General features: G+C 42.8%; 1 pseudogene across 1 annotated transcript; it reads left to right on the top strand.

Annotated features, from left to right (window-relative positions):
* Positions 1-16,315: 16,315 nt before the first annotated feature.
* LOC112608252 lies at positions 16,316-19,498 on the top strand (annotated as a pseudogene). The gene has a single exon (XR_003115964.1). The product of XR_003115964.1 is annotated as a probable ATP-dependent RNA helicase DDX10 pseudogene (transcript).
* Positions 19,499-21,477: the final 1,979 nt, after the last annotated feature.

The following is a 21,477-nucleotide window of genomic DNA, read 5'->3' as shown; positions in this document are numbered from 1 at the left end:
CCACTACCCTGAGTGTTTTGCCGGTGGCTTGGGAGCAATTCAGTGCCTCCAGCACAGGTGATACTCAACCCCAGGGGGCCAGAGGACAAAGTCAAAGGTCGGTTCGAATCCCCCAGGTTTCAGGCACACTGCCCATGGGTATCCAGCTGAGATGCGTGACCTCAGCCTAAGCAGGGAAGGAGCCCCCACTCTCAGAACACTGAGAAGAGTGAGGTGTGGATTTGTGTGCCAGCACCAAAGCTTGGTGTCCCTCCCTCCACAAGATGGGTATAGCCTGTTGGGCAGTGTAGCTGCTACCTGAGGGAGCCCTCTGGCCTTGACCAGCCCAGAGATCTGGGCCCAGAAGGTTTGGGACAAAACTAGCTGGTCAGGCCTACTCCTGGGACAGACACCAGGAGTCCCAGCTGGGGGAGCCTGAGCTAAGTGGTCCCTATAACTGTATTCTGGGCAAAAACCCCAGGCTGTAAGTGCCACACCAGCTGCACACCATTAGCCCCACCACCCTGCCCACCCTGTGGGCATCACCAGACCACCCACAGACATACCCCACAACATCCTCTGACTCTGCCAAGCTCAGATGACCAGAAAGTCCTGGGGAGCTGCAAGTCTTCTGGTGGCCTAACCTTCAGCTCAGGCCTCCCTTAAGGGAGGGGAGAGTGCAGTCAACCAGGAGCACTTTGGGGTTCAGGAAATGCAGGCATAGCACCAGTGATTGGAGGCAGCTTCTCCAAGACCTGGGAATAAACTTGGTAAAGGGGTAATCCCCACTCCACCCATTTCCCACTTCGCAGAGCATTACTGTGAATGCACGGAAATACAAAGGGCACAGGGTTAAAAACCTACCTGCCAGCTCTTACTCTTAAGGGACATCTACCGGATCACAGCCTGAATTACACCACCAAACAAAAATAAATTCCTACAGCATGCATCGACTGTGAAACCCAATGCAGGAAACTAGCCACAACTAAGGAACCTGTACAGAGCCTTAACCCTCTGAAAGCACTCAGAAATGAAGCCAATCAACTATACATGATATGCACTACAGTCAAACCCTCAAGGGAAAAAATAATAGAAAAACAAAAAGCCCCATCCAAATGACAGCAACTTCAAAAAGATAAAGAAATGCCAGCCCCCTAAGATGAAAAGAAACCAGTACAAGAACTCTAGCAATTCAAAAAGTCAAAACGTTTCCTTACCTCCAAAAGATCACATTAGCTCCCCAGCACTGGATCCTAACCAGACTGAAATGTCCGAAAGGGCAGACATTGACTTTAGAATCTGGATGACAAGGAAGCTCAATAAGATTCAAGAGAAAGTTAAAACCAAATTCAAAAAAGTAAGTAAAATGATTCAAGGGTTAAAACATAACATGGCCATTTTAAGGAAGAACAAAACTGAATTTCTGGAATTAAAAATTCACCACAGAAATTTCAAAATACAGTTTAAGCCTTAACAATTGACTAGACCAAGCTGAGGAAAGATTACAGAGCTCAAAGACTGATGCTTCAGATCAACTGGGTCAGCCAAAATAAAGAAAAAATAATTTTTTTTTTTTTTTGAGACAGAGTCTCTCTCTGTTGCCCAGGCTGGAGTGCAGTGGCACGATCTGGGCTCACTGCAAGCTCCGCCTCCTGGGTTCACGCCATTCTCCTGCCTCAGCCTCCCAACTAGCTGGGACTACAGGCGCCCGCCACCGCGCCCGGCTACTTTTTTGTATTTTTAGTAGAGACGGGGTTTCACCGTGGTCTCGATCTCCTGACGTTGTGATCCGCCCGCCTCGGCCTCCCAAAGTGCTGGGATTATAGGCGTGAGCCACCACGCCTGGCAGAAAAAATAATTTTTTTAAATGAACAAAACCTCTGAGAAATATGCCATTATGTAAAGAAACTAAAGCGACAACTCGTTGGTATTCCTGAGAGAGGAGACAGAATAAACAACCTGGAAAACATATTTGAGATGTAGTCCATAAAACTCCTGAATCTTGCTAGAGAGGTAAGCATGCAAATTCAAGAAATTCAGAGAACCCCTGTGAGGTTAATTACTATACAAAATGACCATCCTCAAGACATATAGTCATCAACACTCCGAAGTCGACACAAAAGAAAAAATCTTAGTAGCTAGAGGAAAGCGTCAGATCAATTACAAAGAGAACTCCGTCAGGCTAACAGCAGACTTTTCAGCAGAAACCTCACAACAGGAAGAGATCGGGGCCTATTTTTAGCATCCTTAAAGAAAAGAAATTCCAACCAAGAATTTCATATCCTGCCAAGTTAAGCTTCATAAGCAAAGGAGAAATCAGATCTTTTCCAGACAAGCAAACAGTGAAAGAATCCATTACTACTAGACTAGTCGTACAAGAAATTCTTCGAGGGAATTCTAAACATTAAAACAGAATTATACCTGCTACCACGAAAGCACACATAAGCACATAGCCCAAAGTCTGTAAAAGCAACTACACAAGACTATAAAGCAACCCGCTAACAACATCACAACAGGATCAAAACCTCATATATCAGTATTAACCTTGAACGTAAACACTCTAAACACTCCATTTAGAAAGCACACAATGGGCTGGGTGCAGTGGCTCACGCCTGTAATCCCAGCACTTTGGGAGGCCAAGGTGGGTGGATCATTAGTTCACGAGTTCAAGACCAGTCTGGCCAAGATGGTGAAACCCCATCTCTACTAAAAATACAAAAAATTAGCCGGGCGTAGTGGCAGGCTCCTGTAATCCCAGCTACTTGGGAGGCTGAGGCAGGAGAATCACTTGAACTCGGAGGGCAGAGGTTGCAGTGAGCCGAGATTGTGCCACTGCACTCCAGCGTGGGCGACAGAGTGAGACACCATCTCAAAAAAAAAAAAAAATAAAAAAAAAAAAAGCACAGTGGCAAGGTGGATAACAAAATAATACCCAACCGTCTGCTAACTTCAAGAGAACCACCTCACATGTAACAACACTATAGGCTCAAAGTAAAAGAATGGAGAAAGAGCTATCACACAAATGGAATACAAAAAGAAACAGGAGTTGCTATTCTTATATTACATAAAACAGACTTTAAACCAGCGACGGTAAAAAAAGGTCAAAGAAAGGCATTACATAACAATAAAGGTTCAATTAAATGAGAAGACTTAACTATTTTAAATATACATGACCCCATCACTGAAGCACCAGATTCATGAAACAAGTACTTCTAGACCTATAAAAAGAAACAGCCACACAATAACAGTGCGGGACTTCAACAACTCATTGATACCATCAGACAGATCATCGAGGCAGAAAATTAACAAAGACTTCTAGACTCAAATTCAAAACTTGACCAACTGGACCCACAGATATCTACAGAATACTCTAACAACCAACCACATAATATACATTCTTCTTATCTGTACATGTAACGTATTCTAAGATTGACCAGATGCTCAGCCATAAAGCAAGTATCAGTAAATTCAAAAAAAAACTGAAATCATACAAAGAATACTCTTGGACCACAGTGGAATAAAAATAGAAATCAATATCACGATCTCAAAACTACTCAATTATATGAAATAAAACAATTTGTTCCTGAATGATGTTTGGGTAAACAACAAAATTAAGGCAGAAATCAAAAAATTCTTTTAAATAAAAATGGAAACAGAGACACAACATACCAAATCTCTGGGATAGAGCAAAAACAGTGTTAATGTGTCCAGAGCTGGTTCCTTCCAGTGGGTTCTTGGTCTCGCTAACTTCAAGAATGAAGCTGCAGACCTTCGCAGTGAGTGTTACAGCTCTTAAAGATGGCACAGACCCAAAGAGTGAGCAGCAGCAAGATTTATTGTGAAGAGCAAAAGAACAAAGCTTCCACAGCGTGGAAGGAGACCAGAGCAGGTTGCTGCTGCAGCTGGGATGGCCAGCTTTTATGCCCTTATTTGTCCTTGCCCACATCCTGCTGATAGGTCCATTTTACAGAGTGCTGATTGGTCCATTTTACAGAGTGCTTACTGGTGCATTTACAATCCTTTAGCTGGACACAGAGCGCTGACTGGTGCGTTTTTACAGAGTGCTGATGGGTGCATTTACATTCTTTTAGCTAGACACAGAGCACTGATTGGTGCATTTTTACAGAGTGTTGATTGGTGCATTTACAATCCTTTAGCTAGACAGAAAAGTTCTCCAAGTCCCCACTCAACCCAGGAAGTCCAGCTGGCTTCACCTCTCATTAAGAGGAGTTAATAGTGCTAAATGCCTACATCAAGAAAGAAAGACCTCAAATTAACTATCTAACATCACACTTAGAAGAACTAGAAAAACAAGAACAAAGTAACCCCAAAGCTAAGAGAAAAAAAGAAAGAACTAAAATCAGAGCAGAACTGCATAAAATTGAGACCCAAATATCCACAAAAAGGACCAACAAAGCTCAAAGTTAGTTCTGTGAAAGGATAAGCAATAGCAACAGCCTGCTAGCTAGATTAACAAAGGAAAAAAAGAGAACCAAGTAAGCACAATCAGAAACAGCAAGGGTGACATCACAACCAATCCCACAGAAATACAAATCCTCAGAGACTATTATGAACACTTCTATGCATACAAACTAGAAAATGTAGAAGAAATGCATAAATTCCTAGAAACATGCAATCTCCCCAGATTGAATCAGGAAAAAATTGAAACCCTGAAGAGACCAATATCAAGTTACTAAATTCTATCAGTAATAAAAATCCAACCAACCAAAAAACCCTGGACGAGATGGATTCACAGTCGAATTCTACCAGACATACAAAGAAGAGCTGGTACCAATGCTAGTAAAACTATTCAAAAACATCGAGGAAGAGGGACTCCTCCCTAACTCATCCTAGGAAGCCAGTATCATCCTGATGCAAAATATGGCAAAACACATGGTGAAAAAAGAAAACTACAGGCCAGTATCCCCGATGAACACAAATGCAAAAATCCTCAACAAAATACTAGCAAACCAAATCCAGCAGCAAATCAAAAAGTTAATTCATCATGATCAAGTAGGTTTTATTCTTGCAATGTAAGAATGGTTCAACATATGCAAATCAATAAACGTGATTCACTACATAAACACAATTAGAAGCAAAAACCATAAGATCATCTCAATAAATGCAGAAAATGCTTTTCATAAAATCTAACATCTCTTTATGATAAAAACCCTCAAAAAACCTGGCATCAAAGAACATACTTAAAAGAAGAAAAGCTATCTATGACAAATTCACAGGCAACATCATACTGAGAGGTGACAATGTGCTAGCAGCCCTCACTCTCAGCGCCTCCTCTGCCTCGACGTCCACTCTGGAGGTGCTTGAGGAGCCCTTCAGCCCACCACAGCACTGTGGGAGCTTCTCTCTGGGCCGGTTGAGGCCAGAGCCGCCTCCCTCTGCGGTGGAGGGAGAGGCAGGGGCGGGAACTGGGGCTGAGCTGCGGTGCTGTTGGCCAGTGCGAGTTCCGGTAGGCGCAGGCGCGGGCGCAGGCGCGGGCGCAGGCTCGGTGGTCCCCCGCACACAAAGCCGCCGGCAGGCGCCCCCACCCCAGGGCAGTGAGGGGCTTAGCACCTGGGCCAGCAGCTGCGGAGGTTGTGCGGGGTGCCCCAGCAGCGCAGAACCGCCAGCGCTGCACTCAAATTCTCGCCAGGTTTAGCTCCCTCCCCGCAGGGCAGGGCTGGGGACCTGCAGCCCGCCAAGTCGGAGCTCCCCTGCTGCGTGGGCTCCCCGGCAGCAGGAGCCTCCCTGATGGGCGCTGTCCGCTGCTCCATGGTGCCTGGTCCCATGGACAGCCCAAGGGCTGAGGAGTGCAGGCACAGCTCCCAACTGGTGGGCAGCTCCGCCTGCAGCCAGGATGCAGGATCCACTGGGTGAAGCCAGCTGGTCTCCTGAGCCAGATGGGGACTTGGAGGACTTCTATGTCTAGCTAGAGGATTGTAAATACACCAATCGGCACTCTGTGTCTAGCTCAGGGTTTCTAAATACACCAATCAGTACTCTGTGTCTAGCTCAAGGTTTGTAACCACACCAATCAGCACTCTGTGTCTAGCTCAACACACTGTCAAAACGGACCAATCAGCTCTCTGTAAAATAGACCAATCAGCTCTCTGTAAAATGTCCAATCAGCAGGATGTGGGTGGGGTCAGATAAGGGAATAAAAGCTGGAGCCAGCAGTGGCAACCCGCTGGGTCCCCTTCCACACTGTGAAAGCTTTGTTCTTTTGCTCTTTGTAATAAATCTTGCTGCTGCCCACTCTTTGGGTCCACGCTGCCTTTATGAGCTGTAACGCTCACCACGAAGGTCTGCAGCTTGACTCCTGAAGCCAACGAGACCATGAACCCACTGGGAAGAATGAACAACTCCAGATGTGCTGCCTTTAAGAGCTGTAACACTCACCACGAAAGTCTGCAGCTTCACTCCTGACAGCGAGACCACAAACCCACCAGAAGGAAGAAGCTCCAGACACATCTCAACGTCTGAAGGAACAAACTCTGGACACACCATCTTTAAGAACTGTAACATTCACCGCGAGGGTCCGTGGCTTCATTCTTGAAGTCAGTGAGACCAAGAACCCACCAATTCCGGACACAATACTGCATTGGAAAAAGGTGGAAACATTTCCCTTAAGAACAGAACAAGATGGGGATGCCCACTCTCATCACAGACACAGAGACCAATGGAACAGACTAGAAAACCCAGGAATAAAGCTGCACTCCTACAGCCATCTGATCTTTGACAAAGTCAACAGTAACAAGCAATGAGGAAATGGCCCCCTATTTGATAAGTGGTGTGAGGATAGTTGGCTAGCCATATGCAGAAGAATAAAACTGGACCCTTACCTTCCACCATATTAAAAAACTGACTCAAGATGGATTAAAAATTTATAAGACCTCAAATTATAAGAATCCCAGAAGAAAACCTAGGAAACACTATTCTGGACATTGGTCTTGAGAAAGAATTGATGACTAAGTCCTCAAAAGCAATTGTAACAAAACCAAAAAATAACAAGTAGGACCCAATTAAACTAAAGAGCTTCTGTACAGCAAAAGAAACTATCAACAGAGTAAACAGACTATCTACAGAATAGGAGAAAATATTTGCAAACTATGCATTCAATGAAGGTCTAATATCCAGAATCTATAAGGAACTTAAACAAATCAACAAGCAAAAAAAACAAATAACCCCATTAAAAAGTGGGCAAAAGACACAGACACGTCTCAAAAGAAGACTTAAAAGCAGCCAAAACAAAAATATGAAAAAATACTCAACATCATTAATCAGCAGAGAAATGCAAATCAAAACCACAATGAGATACCATCTCACACCAGTCAGAATGGCTATTATTAAAAAGTCAAAAAATAATAGATGTTGGTGAGGCTGCAGATAAAAGCGAACACGTATGCACTGTTGGTGGGAATGTAAATTAGTTCAGCCACTGTGGAAAGCAGTTTGGAGATTTCTCAAAGAACTTAAAACAGAACTACCATTCGACCCAGAAATCTCATTCCAAAAGAAAAGAAATCATTCTACCAAAAAAACACGTGCACTTGTATGTTCCTCACAGCACTATTCACAAGAGCAAACACATGGAATCGATGTAGGTACCCATCAACAGTGGACTGGATGATGAAAATGGGTACGTATACACCATGTAATACTACACAGCCATAAAAAAAGAATGAAATCATGTCCTTTGCAGCAACATGGATGCAGCTGGAGGCCATTATCCTAAGTAAAATAAGGCAGAAACAGAAAACCAATTACTGCATGTTCTCACTTATAAGTGAGAGCTAAACACTGGATACTCACGGACATAAAGATGGGCACAATAGATACTGGGGACTACTGGAGAGGGGGAGGGAGGCAGAGGGGATAAGTGTTGAAAGATTAACTACTGGGTTCTATACTGACTACCTGGATGACTGCATCATCTGTATCCCAAACCAGCATCATGCAATATGCCCATATAACAAACCCGTGAATCTAAAATAAATAAATAAAATAAAATAGCCCCTGAATCTAAAATAAAAGTTGAAAACAATTGTATATAAATTAAAAAGATATAAAGTGACTTTCTCAAAAGATTACATGTAAATTATGATCTAGAACAATGCTTCCCATGTTGTCTCTAGTGGGTCTCAGTTTACCACAAAATAGGTGACCATGTATACTCTTCTTATAATTGCTAAAAGCATATTACCATATTTAAAGCTCTGAAAAGTCTTGGACTTAAAAAAAATTGTTTAAGTTTCTTAAGTCAACACTCTCCAAACTTATTTACCTGCAGAATTTTTTATTTTTAAAATACCATTTATTGTTCTGTCAAATACCCTTTTAAAAATAAAAATATTAAGCTAGGAATATGTCCTTAAAATATCAAAGATGATAGAAATATTAGATGACTGAATAAAAGTTCTCAATGCCAACATACTTGGAGTGGAAGCCTACATGTAATCCCACTTTCTAAATGCCCTCCTTTATAAATATCCTCAGCTATTGTATTTGTGTTGTGCCTGTGGTAGAGGAATAATGCTAAAATGTTGTTCCACTAATGCTTAACAAGAACTATTACAAGTATGAATTTGTTTCTAAATATGAAGGCCAAGAATCCAAAATGAAATTGCGATTATGTAAGTGGTATCTACCATCTTGAATACTGATCTGACAGATCCTCTCTACAAGACCACATTCTCAAAGCTCCAGGCCTTCTTTGAGACTAGAAGCTGAGCCTCCCAGGTATTTCTAGAGGGTCTATCGGATGGAGAGCCTTTGCTTCCAGCAGAACCAGTCGACACCTACATCTACTCACTTCCTCCAGGCATTCAGGCATCTTCCTTGCCATTATTAACTTCCCAGGTCAGTCCTGTTAATGTCAGTCCTGTTTGTGTTCATAAAAACAGCAAACTCAGACTACCTAAAGTCCTTGGATGATCTCAAGACATGCCACTTCCTAAGTCAGCCCTCTGCCAGGCACAGTGGCTCATGTCTGTAATTCCAATACTTTGGGAGGCAGAGGTGGGATGATCGCTTCAGGCCAGGAGTTTGAGACCAGCGTAGGCAACATAGTGAGTTTTTTGTCTCTACAAAAAACTAAAAAATTAGCCAGGTATGGTGGCGCATGCCTGTAGTCCCAGCTACTCGGGAGGCTGAGGCAGGAGGATCTGATGACCTATGAGCTATGTGCTATGATTGCACCACTGCACTCCAGCTGGGCAACAGAGCAAGACCCTGTCTTTAAAACAAATAAACAAAAAAATCCTAAGTCAGCAATTGAGAAAAAAGTGGCAAAGGAGCCACTAAATGGCACATCCTTTCAAGAAAAGTTGTTGAAGCAAAGCAAGGCACAGAACAGTGAGGGTAATGTAGAAGCTGGCACAGAATGCTTGTGCTTAAGGACAGGCATAACTTAAAGCAAGTGACTGTAGCCTCCAATAAGAGAAGTGCTCCAGCCTGGCTCTCCCCTACTTCATTCCAATTTCAGCTTTTATCACTTCATGAGAACTGTCCCATGGTAGAAGTAAGACCTTTGAATCTGCCAGTAATACTTCATCAGATCTGTCCTCTGCAGTCAGCTAGTGACTTCCTATATCTCACTTTCAGTTTGTGGCCCTTGTACCTTAGCTTAGTTGGCCCTGCATTTGCCTCTACTGCCCTCTCTTCCTGACAGACCTATCTTGTCCTGGGCCTCAGTTTCTCAGCTTTTAGAAATTTTAATCATTCTTTGAGGCCTGGCTCAGTAGCAGTCAGAATTAGTCTTTCCCTCCTCGGTTTCCCTCCCCTGTCTCCATGAGCTCCATTCTTCTATAGAGAGCAAAATTAAGGGCTGGGCCAGTTGGGTGGTAGCCCAGAGTAACAATCTATAGGAGGGGTTTTCATTGAAATAAAATGGTACCATGGTACCCACATGCAATTCCATAAATAGCTGAAAATATATACATATAAATTGACCTTAAAAATACGAAAATCAGCTGGGCATGGTGGCACACATCTATAATCCCAGTTGGGAGGTTGAGGCACAAGAATCACTTGAACCTGGGAAGCAGAGGTTGCAGTGAGCCAAGATCGTGCCACTGCACTCCAGCCTGGGTGACAGAGCAAGGCCCTGCCTCAAAAAAAAAAAAAAAAAAAATAGATCTTGCTCATCAAAGCTGAGGGTACACTTTAATAGAAAATTAAAAATTCAGGCTGGTAATAACCTCTCTCCTGCTAAATAAATGCAGAACAAATATTTTTTAAATATTGTTTTTTAAGGATATCGAATTATCTTTCCCAGCATCTCTGCCTGATATGATCTGGGCCTGTTTTTGTTATGATCTAACTACATTACAGTAAGTTGCATATCTGCCTTTGTCACTTTGATATTTGTATTCCCCAGAAGGTAGCACAGTGCCTTGCATATGGTAGGTGTTCAATTAAACTATGTTAGGTAAATTAATTGGTAATCCTCCTTACAACCAACCATAGGCTATAGTTTAACAGAAATTGGGAAAGAAAGCTTAAAAGTACCGCAATTACACCAAGTTGTTTAATTACCTTAACTCTTCCAGGAAATCTGAAAAAGTAAACAAGCAAATTGAGAGAGAAACCAGTTCCCTTTGTAAGGATAACTTGTGCCTGCCTAAGAGACACTGCTATGTGAAAGAAGGAAGGAGAGAGATGTTATTTAGCAGAGTTGATGAAAAGCACAGCGTTTCTCTTCCTCCTAAGATGAACATTGACTAAATGGTTTCATTATTTGTTTTATAATTTTCTAAACCATTACACACACTCACAACCCAATGCCAAATACAAATAATTTCATTAATCCAGTTTTGAGATTTTCCACCAGACTCTTTTATCTCTGTTAATGCAGAGTAACTGAAAGTGAATAGCCAACATGGTAAATTAGACTAGAAGTAAATTCACCCATTTGGTTCTTTCCTCTGCCTTTCCTATGCTGTTTTCTGTTGACACCTCACCATCACCATAAACATACACATACAAACACATACATGCACACGTGCGCATAGGTACCCCAAGTAAAATTATTATATGAAATAAATCACCTTCATTACACAGAAAATTATGTCCCATTTCTTAGGTTTCTTATGACACATTCTTTGGATTCAGTCAGACTACCAGACCTAACTCTATACAAGCTCCATCATTTAATACCCATCTAACCTTTGGCAAGTCACATAACCTCTTCTTTGAGTCTCAGCTTTTCTTCTGGAAAATAGAGTTGATGATGTTCATCTTTCAGGCTTTCTGGAAGTGTTAACTTGGATAACATAAAAATACCTAGTGCAGTTGCAAAGACACAGTGAGCACTCAGTAAAAGTATCCCCTTTCTTACTGTCTCAATTTTCTCCTAAGAAGTTGGGTCACATGGTCAATGAATTTCTTGGTTTTTTTTGGTTTTTTTTGGTTTTTTTTGAGATGTAGTCTTGCTCTGTTGCCCAGGCTGGAGTGCAGTGGCGCCATCTGGGCTCACTGCAAGCTCCGCCTCCTGGGTTCACGCCATTCTCCTGCCTCAGCCTCCCGAGTAGCTGGGACTACAGGCACCCGCCACCACGCCGGGCTAATTTTTTTGTGTTTTTAGTAGAGACAGGGTTTCACCCTGTTAGCCAGGATGGTATCAATCTCCTGACCTTGTGATCTGCCTACCTTAGCCTCCCAAAGTGCTGGGATTACAGGCTTGAGTCACTGCGCCCAGTCAGTCAATGAATTTCTAAAATAACCCACTATAAGTGTGAAATTGTTTATATGTACTTAACCCCATGCCCATAGTGAGAGGTGACAATGTGCTAACAGCCCTTGCTCTCCATGCCTCCTCGGCCTCGGCATCCACTCTGGCGGTGCTTGAGGAGCCCTTCAGCCTGCCACAGCATTGTGGGAGCCCCTCTCTGGACTGGCCGAGACTGGAGCCACCTCCCTCTGCTTGCCAGGAGGTGTGGAGTGAGAGGCGAGGTCAGGGACCAGGGCTCCTCACTGTGGTCCTGGGCCAGCACGAGTTCCGGCAAGCGCCAGCTGGGGCACGGGTAGGGGCACCGGCTCGGCAGGCTGGCACACTGAGCTGCTGCCAGCACTGCAGGCCCAGGGCAGTGAGGGGCTTAGCACCTGCAGTGGGTGCACAGGGTTCCCCAGCAGTGCCGGTCCCCTGGCGCTGTGCTCCAGTTCTTGCCGGGCCTCAGCTGCCTCCCCACGGGGCAGGGCTATCCGAGCACCCGCCTCCACAGTGGGCTCCAGCGTGGAGCACTGCCCCCTGCTCCTTGGCGCCCGGTCCCATTGACCGCCCAAGGGCTAAGGAGTGGAGGCATAGCTCAGGACTGGTGGGCAGCTCTGCCTGCAGCCGTGATGCAGGATCCACTAGGTGAAGCCAGCTGGGCTCCTGAGTCTAGTGGGGACTTGTAGAACCTTTATGTCTAGCTAGGGGATTGTAAATACATCAATCAGTACTCTATGTCTAGCTCAGGGTTTGTAAAAACACCAATCAGTAGGCTGTATCTAGCTAACCTAGTGAGAACTAGGAGAACTTTTCTATCTAGAACTCTGTGTCTAGCTCAAGGATTATAAACACACCAATCAGCACTCTGTGTCTAGCTCAGGGTTTGTAAATACACCAGTCAGTACTCTGTGTCTAGCTCAAGGTTTGTAAATACACCAATTGGTACTCTGTATCTAGCTAACCTAGTGGGGACTTGGAGAACTTTTCTGTCTAGGCGTAAGGATTGTAAAGGTACCAATCAGTACTCTGTAAAATAGACCAATCAGCTCTCTGTAAAATGCACCAATCAGCAGGATGTGGGTGGGGTCAGATAAGGGAATAAAAGCAGGCTGCCTGAGCCAGCAGTGGCAACCTGCTCCAGTCCCCTTCCACACTGGGAAGCTTTGTTCTTTTGCTCTTTACAATAAATCTTGCTGCTGCTCACTCTTTGGGTCCACCCCGCCTTTATGAGATGTAACACTCACTACGAGGGTTTGCAGTTTCATTCTTGAAGTCAGCGACACCAAGAACCCACCAATTCCAGACACAATAGCATTCCCAAGGTTCCTGCTAGCCTACACTGGGACTCCGTGAAAATTAGGCCTCCTATCCCCCAACCTTCTACCCTCACCAGTGTCCCACTGAACACAGCCCTGCAGGCCTACAACTTGTGGAATAGGGCCGGGCTGAAAGACTGAGTGTTTCTGCACTCTGAATCAGAGTCTTGCCAAACCTTTATCTTCACCTTATCTCCAATGAACAATTTCCCAGGAAAATTGAGGCAAAAACTCCTGAGGATTCCAGAACTTGGAATTGGTTTACAGCACAGGATGGATGATTTGTGTTGCCACGCTAAGTCAGGACCCAAAATATAAATAGCACCAACTACAAATGAGAAACTTCCCTTCCACCCAGTTCTACTGCTGCGTATATAATGAGGTGACATTGGGCCTTGCATTTAGTTTTCCCGAGTCACAATTTCCTTATCTACGAATACCTGCCCTATTCCTTACCCTCACCAAACATTATGAGGTCCAAGTAAGTTGGTATGTGTGAACTTTAAGTCAATACGAGACAATTTATTATCAATTCCTGCCCCCCTAAATTCATTAGAATCACAGTAACAACCCAGCTGCTTAACAAATGTAAAAGAAGCAAGCAAACAAAACACCGTGACTATTATCAAAATATTTAAGTGTCAATACCCAACCAAGGCATTACCTTTTCTGTAAGCCCATCCCTGATTCTTCACACCATGTCACCCTCTTCACAGATGAAATGAACTTGTTCCTCCTGATGTTGCCTCTGCATTTATAGCTACTTCTCTGTTGCACATACCTCAAAGAATTATAGTTAGTTGTTTGCTTGTCTGTCACCCCTGCCAGACTGTGAGGTCACTGAGGGCTGGAGCCATATCTGTAACCTAACCCTAACCTGGCTCACTTCCTGGCACATAAATCCTACTGTAGGTATCTTCAGAGGTGAAAAGAATGAGAAGCATTCTGACCTGCATTCTTTTCTCAACTGTGCACCTCACTAATGTCAAGAGTGAGCTTGGACAAATTCCTTTTCTTCCATGAAATGAGGACATCAGACTAAATCAAGTTTACAAACTCTTGCCCCACAGGCCCAATCTAGTCCTTCAGATGTGGTTTTTGGGCTACATAGTTGATGGAGTTAAAAAGAAACCTCAATTATGAACATTTAGAGAGCAGAAAATTTCATGTAAAACTTGAATTTTTAGCTTCTGTTTAAAAATGAGATTTCATAGCACTGGTTGTCACTCTCTATAGCAACAATGGATGGAGCTGGCCGGTATGTCCCTTCTAAGACAGGCTAGGAGCCGCCCAGTCCACCACAGTTCTCTTGATCCAGTCACTCATTTCTATTACCTGCCTCTGTCCTTACATGCATTTCATTAGAGTTTCTAAATACATTCTAGCTGTAATAATATCACTCTGGGTCTTTAGAAATCTTCTCCTAAACAGCTAAACACACACATATATTTTTTTACCATGCAGACCGGAGGCTCTGAAGCCACCACTCCTATTGCACTACTCACTATCCTCACCCTGGGCTAAAGCCCCTTGCAATTAATGAAAGAAAGGAAAATACATCAAATAGAGGAAAAAACAGGAAGGAGGAGGAGGAGAGGGAGGTTTTAGCTACAAATAGTGCTACTAGAGGTATTATGATATCATGCGTGGAAAATTAGATAGTTATACAGTGCCAGATTTTCCATGCAGCAGAGCAATCATTTTGTCTGTGATCCTGGAAACACACATAATAGGGGATGTGAAAAACTGGAGGTTAATCATCAGAAATTATTATGGCTTTGGGTGTCCCACTGGTGTTCTCTCCCTCCTGCTCCCCATGGCCCTCTTGCAAGGAGCTGCAACTAGCAATTTGAAATTTACACACCTTCACAGGAGAGATGCCTCATCTGCAGCATATCCATAACCTCCCAAGGCAAAGTTGCCATTACTTACAGTATAATCAGTAGCACAGCAGGTGCAGAGAGGAGGAGAGAGCTAGGTACATATTACTAAGAAGCCTGATGAGTCCAACATACTGCTCTTCTCTAACAAGTATTGCCCCAGGAAATTTAAAATAGCACATCTCGATGTGCATGGCATACATCTGCTAAACCCATGTGGTGTTTGATTGGACAGATCAACACCAACCTAGCCTGCATTTTCTCTCCAGCTTCCTTCATACTCTGGCTAGATCAATTTGAGCACAGAGTCCAGCATAAGCTCTGTCTTTGGAACGTTCGGTTGGCTTCTTACAAAACTAACTGCATCCCTAAATTCCCAGGTTTTCCCCTTTCCCAAAAGCCTCAAGTTGATAACTGAAAGAAAAAATTATATTCTTTTCCCATACCATCATCTTTTTAGACTAGTATTCTTGTCTCATACCATGGTCTTTTAGTCTTGAGACTGGTCCATCAGCTAATGAAGAGCAGAAAAGTCTTATTTTATAAATATTTTTATTAGTATTTATGCTTTGGAAGTAGATAATTTTAGTAAGATAAGTCAATAACAGGCCAGGCACAGTGGCTCACACCTGTAATCCCAGTTACTCAGGAGGCTGAGGCAGGACAGTCGTCTGAACCCAGAAGGCAGAGGTTGCAGTGAGCTGAGATCGTGCCACTGCACCCAGCCTGGGCAAGAGACTGAGACCCTGCTACACACACACACACACACACACACACACCCCCAAAAAAAAAAAAAAAATCAATAACAAGCACAATTAAATTGCAAACTCTTCCACTGTCTCCTGAAATATCCAAAGCAATCTATCTAGGTGCAGCTTCCAGTAAGTTTCTCCATCTCATGAACATTGTTCTCAAAGGTGATAGGTCTGGAGAGAGATGAGAATTACAGCAAATCCATTAGCTACATCTGAAAAAGACATTAGCTACACATTATTGACAATTTATCCACACCTTTTTCTTCTATGTGAAGGATAACACAGGCTCACATCCACAGCGTTGGAGAGAAGCACAGGTTTGGAATTCAAGAATTTTGAATTCTAGTCCTGGCTTCATTAGCTAGAACTGTGACCATCAGTAAACTCCGTAACTTCTCTGGATTTTTCTTCAACTTCAAAATAAAACAGATGAAGTAACTTCTAAAGCAGTGCTTCTAAAATTTTAAGATGCAAATGAATCACCTGAAGATCTTGTTAAAATACAAAGATTTAGAATGGACTTGACAACCTGCATTCCTAATGAACTCTCAGGTGATCCTGTTAATGGTCGGCCTCATGGACCACACTCTGAGAGCAAGGTGCTGGAGCACTGTTCACAAACTTGGCTGTGCACTAGCACCACATGAGTAGTTTAAAAATACCAACACCTACGCATGTGCCTCTGTGTGTTTTCCCCATGCTTGTTCTACGAGCCTGGCCTTAGGTGCTTCATGTCTGGGGGTGACCCGAGCTGTCGCTGCCTCCGTAATGGGCAAAACTGCAGACTCTCCGGGTTCGGGAGCCCAACCTGACCCAGTGCAGAGCTTCAATCGCTGGAAGAAAAAATACAGCCACAGGCAGAAAAAAAAGAAGCAGTTGAGGAAGCAACTGAAGAAGCCCAAATGGCAGGTTGGGTGCGAGGGTATCAGCCACCACATGCAGAACTATGAGAAGATAAATGTAAATGAAATTACAAGATTTTCAGCTTTTTCCTTGTCCAGAAAAAACACTGAAAGGTTTGCAAGAAGCTCAGTACCATTTGGTAACTGAGATACAGAAGCAGACCACTGGATTGGCTTTGCAAGGTAAAGATGTACTTGGAGCGGCCAAAACTGGATCTGGCAAGACTTTGGCTTTCCTTGTTCCAGTGCAGGAAGCCTTATATCGTCTGCAATGGACCTCAACAGATGGGCTGGGGGTTCTCATAATATCACCTATGAGAGAACTGGCCTATCAGAACTTTGAGGTTCTCCAAAAAGTGGGAAAGAATCATGGCTTCTCAGCTGGTCTCATCATTGGTGCAAAGGATCTGAAACACGAAGCTGAGAGGATCAACAACATAAATATACTTGTGTGCACACCAGGTCGGCTTCTTCAACACATGGATGAAACAGTATCTTTTCACGCTACCGATCTCCAAATGTTAGTTCTTGATGAAGTAGATAGAACCTTGGATATGGGCTTTACTGATACTGAAAATCTCCCCAAGAAACATCAGACTTTACTTTTCTCAGCAACACAAACTAAATCTGTAAAGGACCTTGCACGCTTGAGTTTGAAAAACCCTGAGTATGTCTGGGTTCATAAAAAAGCAAAATGTAGCACCCCTGCCACTTTGGAACAGAACTACATAGTTTGTGAGCAGCAGCAAAAAATGAGTTGCTGTATTCCTTTTTGAGAAGCCATCTGAAGAAGAGCATTGTATTTTTTTCCAGTTGCAAAGAGGTCCAATATCTGTACCGAGTGTTTTGCCAGCTACGTCCTGGTATTTCTATCCTTGCCCTCCACGGCTGACAGCAGCAAATGAGAAAAATGGAAGTCTATAATGAGTTTGTCCGTAATACAGCTGCAGAACTCTTTGCTAGTGATAGTGCAGCCAGGGGGCCGGATTTCCCGGGTGTGAATTGGACTCCTCAGTTTGATTGTCCTGAGGATGCCAACACATATATTCACAGAGCAGGTAGAACTGCTGGGTACAAAGAGGATGGTGAAACTTTATTAATTTTGCTCGCCTCAGAAAAAAGCTATCGTGCAGCAGCTTCTTCAGAAGAAAGTACCTGTGGAGGAAATCAAAATCAATCCAGAAAATCTTATAGATGTCCAGAAAAAATTGGAATCTTTTTTAGCTCAAGATCACAATTTAAAAGAAACAGCTCAAAGGTGCTTCGTCTCCTATACACAATTGGTATACCTGATGGAGGATAAAGAAGTATTTGATGTAAGTTATCTATACCTGAATATGCCCTGTCTCTTGGTCTTGCTGTGGCACCATGCATAAGATTTCTTCAGAAAGTGCAGGAACAACCCATCAAAGAATTGGTAATGAGCCAAGCTGATGAAGTAATTGAGTCAATGGCTCCCTCCCTCACTGAGGACAAAGTGGAAGAATTTAGAGTCTTCTCCAATGAGAAAATGTCCATCCTTCTGAAAGGTGGAAAAAGACTCAAAGGGGCAGAGCACAGACTGGCTAACAATACTAGTGATGAAGAACAGGAAGAAGAGGAAGACGATGAAGAAGAAATGGAAGAGAAACTGGCAAAGGCAAAAGGATCTCAAGCTCCATCTCTTCCTAACACCAGTGAGGCACAGAAGATCAAGGAAGTTCCTATGCAGTTCCTAGACAGAGATGAGGAGGAAGAAGATGCTGATTTCTTGAAGGTGAAGTGGCACAATGTGTTTGGATTTGACCTTAAAGAGGAGAAAACATTACAGAAGAAAGAACCTTCTAAATCCAGCATCAAGAAAAAAAGTGACCAAAGTTGCAGAAGCAAAAAAAGTAATGAAGAGAATTTTAAAGTGAATAAGAAGATAACAGGTACTGATGAAGGAGAGTTGGTTCAGCAGTGGCCACAAATGCAGAAATCTGCCATCAAGGATGCTGAGGAAGATGATGACACGGGTGGTATCAACTTAGATAAAGCAAAGGGAAGACTTCAGGAGGAGGACAAATTTGACAAAGAAGAATATAGGAAGAAAATTAAGGCAAAGCATCAGGAGGAAAGACTGAAAGAAAGGGAAGCCAGAAAAGAAGCCAATAAGAGACAAGCGAAGGCCAAAGATGAAGAGGAAGCCTTTCTGGATTGGAATGATGATGATGATGGATTTGATCCAAGCACACTCCCAGATCCAGATAAGTACAGAAGCTCTGAAGATTCAGATAGTGAAGATATGGAAAATGAAATTAGTGATACCAAGAAGAAGCAGGGGATGAAGAAGAGGAAAAACAGTGAAGTGGAAGACATGGGACCAACAAGTCGTAACAGAAAGAAGGCCAAGTGGGACACTTTTGAGCCTTTGGATACTGGCCTGTCTTCAGCGGAGGATGAAGAGCTCGTGTTACATCTGCTAAGAAGTCAAAGCTAAATACTTCCTGCGCCTGCCTTCTCCTTGAAACCTTGGTTACGATTGTGTAGACAGGAAGTTGAAAAACAATTGATTCGGGGGCACTTAGGTACCATATGTCCCATTCCCAAAGGGCACATTTCTGGATAGAAGCGATCGTATCTCCAAGTCCCTCTCACAGGACATGCTTTGTGCCATCACTGAGCATACTCAGATCAAGGTTGGATGATACCATTTCCTGACCCTAGTTTCCAGCATGTGTTCTGTTAGAATTTTATCCATGGGCTCCTACGCCTTGTCATTGGAAATGCTGCCTTTGTTTTACTGGCAAGTTCTGGAGCTCTTGTGTCATTGTTAGAAATTCCTGTGTTGCTTACTGTACAGAAGTTTCTGTGTTACTGTTAAAATTGATCATGATTTTGATGTATTTAATATTTGCAAAGAGACTGAGTATGATGGACCAGCCCTGAGAAAGAATATTTTCGAATTGAGATGATCAATAATAAACATATTTCCTATTTAAAAAAAATACCAACACCTAGGTTCCACATCAGAGTGTGATTTAATGATTATAAACTGTGTTTGAGCATGGGGTGCTTTTAAAGTTCCCCAGGTGGTTCTAGTGTAGAGCAGAGTTTGAGGAACCCTGTCCCATTCCTTAAAACTCTAAAATGATGACCTTTATTTTTCAGTCACATTACATTTGTAGAGTGAAATTCCTTGTTATCTATTATCTCATGACAACCCAGAGAGCTAGCAGGGCAAACACTATTAACTTCAATTTACAAAAGAGATAACCAAGCACCCAAGGGGCAGGAGAATTGCCTAGTGGCATAGAGCTAATGGCAGACCTTCTGCTACTAGAACAACTAGAACACAGCATTCCTGATAAACAACCTGTGTTTTCCCCCGATTGCTTTGCACTGGCTGTACAAACTAATAATGACAAAGAGAAAAAATGATAGTAGCTTTTCTGCCCCAAATTCCACTAAAAATAATATGAATGACAATGTAAGAGAGAAATACATGCAACTAGTTAAACAATTAAATGCATAATTGGTGGAGGAGCTACTTGGCTGCTGTGGGTGATACTAACAAGGAGAATAAGGTTGCTAAGGTTATGTCAGCAGGACCAACCATTAGACGTCAAGTGAGCACAGCTAGATGGATTAATGCAGCACTAGGAATACAACAAAATGTACTGGGGAAGTGCCATAACAAATCCTGGGCAAGAGACCAGACAGTCTTCCATTTGATAAAACTAGGAATTTATTGGAACTTGTTGAGATAGCCATCCCACTTCTAAACACTGCAAAACCTACACAGAGAAACAAAACAAACTTAAAAGTTCTGGCTTTGGAACTAAGGCAAGTGGTGGAAATTAATAAACAACCAAGTAAACAGGAGGTAGAAAAGAAGAAACTGGTATTTTTTAATGCTTACTGTGGACCAGTCAGTTGTATGAATTATCTGGCCTTACTCTTATTTGTAAGGTAAGCTTTATTATTCCCATTTTACAGATCAGAAGGTGAGTCATAGAGTTTGTCTTTTACACCAACTTACATTTGAATGTCAGAGATGGGTTTAAGCCTAGGTCTGTCTGATTCCAAACCTCTCATGTCCTTTGTTCTATCCAAACTAATTCCTGTAACTAAATCAAACATTTTCAGGTGAACTACTGTTCTTCCCCAAATCTTCATCTTGTCTATGTAGCAGAGACAAAATACTATTATAATGTCATAACTTGTTGATGCTGTTATTCCACAAAACAATAAAAACACTATGTATAGATTTGGCCAAAACAAAATCAAAACCAAAAAACTTTCCATTGACCTTCTGGCCTTTTGGCTTTGCAAAAGTGAAGCCCAAATCCTTTTCAACAGAGGCTGAGAAACTGCACCCTAGAGGTCAGATGTGGCCTACCAACATGCTTCATTTGAAACATACAATATCAACCCTCATAGTGTTTTTTAAATTTTGGAAGCAAAACCCAGTCACCTCATAGAAATGGGAATTCCTGTTGTCTCTCCAAATAGTAGGAAGAGTTGGGAATGCCCCACTCATGCTCTCATGTGGTGTCAACAGCTAAAGTTGAGTCCCAGGTTCTCTGTAGGTGAAGCATCTGTTATCCACTAACCATGGTTCCCATCTTTCCCTATTTATTATATATGTCAGATGACAAATGTCATCACACTTAAGCTAAATATTTCCTAAACTTTTTCCTATCAAAGGTTGTGTTAAAAAATACACCCAAGAAGCCCGACCATTTATTTCAAAAAGATTGAAGACAGTATACTTTTTCTTATAACAAGCCCACATCACCCATATATATATATGTGGATATATATATATACTTTTTTTTTTTTTTTGAGACACAGTCTCGTTCTGTCACCCAGGCTGGAGTGCAGTAGCACAATCTCGGCTCACTGCAAGCTCCACCTCCCGGGTTCATGCCATTCTCCCCCCTCAGCCACCTGAGTAACTAGGACTACAGGCAC

This window comes from Theropithecus gelada, chromosome 15 (assembly GCF_003255815.1).
Source record: "Theropithecus gelada isolate Dixy chromosome 15, Tgel_1.0, whole genome shotgun sequence".
NCBI lineage: Eukaryota > Metazoa > Chordata > Mammalia > Primates > Cercopithecidae > Theropithecus > Theropithecus gelada.
The sequence above is the reverse complement of the archived record's forward strand: the minus strand, read 5'-3'. Positions and strand labels throughout refer to the sequence as shown.